The sequence below is a fragment of the Hoplias malabaricus genome, unplaced genomic scaffold, assembly GCF_029633855.1.
Source record: "Hoplias malabaricus isolate fHopMal1 unplaced genomic scaffold, fHopMal1.hap1 H_1, whole genome shotgun sequence".
Taxonomy (NCBI): domain Eukaryota; kingdom Metazoa; phylum Chordata; class Actinopteri; order Characiformes; family Erythrinidae; genus Hoplias; species Hoplias malabaricus.
Genome location: NW_027101324.1, coordinates 2,963,939 through 2,966,984, shown reverse-complemented (window position 1 = coordinate 2,966,984; position 3,046 = coordinate 2,963,939).

The window sequence follows — 3,046 nt, the reverse complement described above, 5'->3', positions numbered from 1 at the left end:
TCTGGGGCGCGGGCCCCGAGAGCCAGTACACCGGTTAGAGGGAGCCGGTGGCGGGCATAGGGAGGCAGGTCGCTCCCTTGAATGGTCCTGGATGTCTGGACTTAGTGCAATTTCCGAAACTCTGGTTCTCTGGGGCGCGGGCCCCGAGAGCCAGTACACCGGTTAGAGGGAGCCGGTGGCGGGCATAGGGAGGCAGGTCGCTCCCTTGAATGGTCCTGGATGTCAGCAGTTTCTGAAGAAGGGCGCCCTCTTGTGGTCCCATGGCCGAAGTACATGCTCTGAGCCCGGGTATCGCAGTGGGCGGAATGAGACTTAGAGGAATATTGACGGAGCCATGAGGGGCCTCCCCTGGAGGTCCCATGGCCGAGAAAAGTGCTCCGAGCCCGGGGTGATAGAGAACCGTGAACGCCGCGGTCTAAGACCTCGGGTATCGCAGTGGGCGGAATGAGACTTAGAGGAATGATGACGGAGCCATGAGGGGCCTCCCCTGGAGGTCCCATGGCCGAGAAAAGTGCTCCGAGCCCGGGGTGATAGAGAACCGTGAACGCCGCGGTTAAAGACCTCGGGTATCGCAGTGGGCGGAATGAGACTTAGAGGAATGATGACGGAGCCATGAGGGGCCTCCCCTGGAGGTCCCATGGCCGAGAAAAGTGCTCCGAGCCCGGGGTGATAGAGAACCGTGAACGCCGCGGTTAAAGACCTCGGGTATCGCAGTGGGCGGAATGAGACTTAGAGGAATGATGACGGAGCCATGAGGGGCCTCCCCTGGAGGTCCCATGGCCGAGAAAAGTGCTCCGAGCCCGGGGTGATAGAGAACCGTGAACGCCGCGGTTAAAGACCTCGGGTATCGCAGTGGGCGGAATGAGACTTAGAGGAATGATGACGGAGCCAGGAAGGGCCTCCCCTGGAGGTCCCATGGCCGAGAAAAGTGCCCCGAGCCCGGGGTGATAGAGAACCGTGAACGCCGCGGTTAAAGGCCTCGGGTATCGCAGTGGGCGGAATGAGACTTAGAGGAATGATGACGGAGCCATGAGGGGCCCCCCCTGGAGGTCCCATGGCCGAGAAAAGTGCCCCGAGCCCGGGGAGATAGAGAACCGTAAAGCGCGCGGGTTTGGGGCTCGGGTCTTCCAGTGGGCGGAGTGAGACTTAAAGGAATATTGACGGAGCCATGAAGGGCCCCCCCTGGAGGTCCCATGGCCGAGAAAAGTGCTCCGAGCCCGGGGAGATAGAGAACCGTAAAGCGCGCGGGTTTGGGGCTCGGGTCTTCCAGTGGGCGCTCGTTCCAGCGGCGCGGGCTGGATGGTTTAGTCCGAGGAGGAGTGCTTAAGTGTGGGCCGGATAGGTTCGAGAGGTGCGCTGGGTTGGTGGAGGTCCAGCCCCGGAGGTTTGGAGCGGGGCGATGTAGCGAGCGAGGCCGAGTCGGGTGAGCCTGGGCCGGGCATGGGCGTTGGCGGCGATGGGGGTCTTCTCCCCGGAGGTTTGGAGCGGGCGATGGAGCGAGCGAGGCCGAGTCGGGTGAGCCTGGGCCGGGCATGGGCGTTGGCAGCGACGGGGGTGTCTTCCCCGGAGGTAAGTACCGTGGGGGGCAAGCGTGAGATATTCCAGGCCGGGAAAAGTGAGCTAAATTCGGCAAAGCGTTGTTAAAAAGGGGGGTCGGTTGATTTTTTTGTTAAATCTAAACGAACAAAGGGTGCGAGGCGTGAAAATTGCATTCAGCCGTGATTTTTTGGCAAAGTGCTAACCCTAGTGTTCTCCCAGTGGGACGTTTTAAAGTAGGACTTAGAAAAATTTCTGACCCTCTTCGCCCTAGGTAGCAAGCCCAAAACGGAGCACCTCGGAGAGGTAAAAATTCAGAGGGCATGGGGGTTTCCAGTGCGGTGCCGTCAGGACATTAGGGTTCCTTTAGAAAAGACGAAAGTTTGGGTACACCGTATGTAACTATGACAAGCCCAAGGCTCTGGTTCGCCTGTGGGCATGAATATAGTGAGATTTCCGCGTTATCTCACTGGAGGTGACCCCGGAACGGTTCAAAACCTAAGTCGAGACTTCCATGGGACCCCGGCGATGGGAGTTTGAAGCCCGAGGAGTGACGCCCTCTGGGCTAAGGTTGGTGGTAGGTTCGGCCCCCCTTTCTGGAGGTCTAAACTGACTTCCATGGACCCCGGTGATGCGAATTTGATGCCCGATGAGGAGCACACCTCTGGGCTAAGGGTGGTGGTATGCTCGGCCCCCCCCTCTGGATGTTTAAACTGACTTCCATGGACCCCGGTGATGCGAATTTGATGCCCGAGGAGTGACTCACCTCTGGGCTAAGGGTGGTGGTATGCTCGGCCCCCCCTCTGGAGGTCTAAACTGACTTCCATGGACCCCGGTGATGCGAATTTGATGCCCGAGGAGTGACTCACCTCTGGGCTAAGGGTGGTGGTATACTCGGCCCCCCCTCTGGAGGTCTCGAATGACTTCCATGGACCCCGGTGATGCGAATTTGATGCCCGATGAGGAGCACACCTCTGGGCTAAGGGTGGTGGTATGCTCGGCCCCCCCCCTCTGGATGTTTAAACTGACTTCCATGGACCCCGGTGATGCGAATTTGATGCCCGAGGAGTGACTCACCTCTGGGCTAAGGGTGGTGGTATGCCCAGCCCCCCCTCTGGAGGTCTCGAATGACTTCCATGGACCCCGGTGAAGCGTATTTCATGCCCGATGAGGAGCACACCTCTGGGCTAAGGGTGGTGGTATGCTCAGCCCCCCCTCTGGAGGTCTAAACTGACTTCCATGGACCCCGGTGATGCGAATTTGATGCCCGAGGAGTGACTCACCTCTGGGCTAAGGGTGGTGGTATGCCCGGCCCCCCCTCTGGAGGTCTCGAATGACTTCCATGGACCCCGGTGAAGCGTATTTCATGCCCGATGAGGAGCACACCTCTGGGCTAAGGGTGGTGGTATGCTCAGCCCCCCCTCTGGAGGTCTAAACTGACTTCCATGGACCCCGGTGATGCGAATTTGATGCCCGAGGAGTGACTCACCTCTGGGCTAAGGGTGGTGGT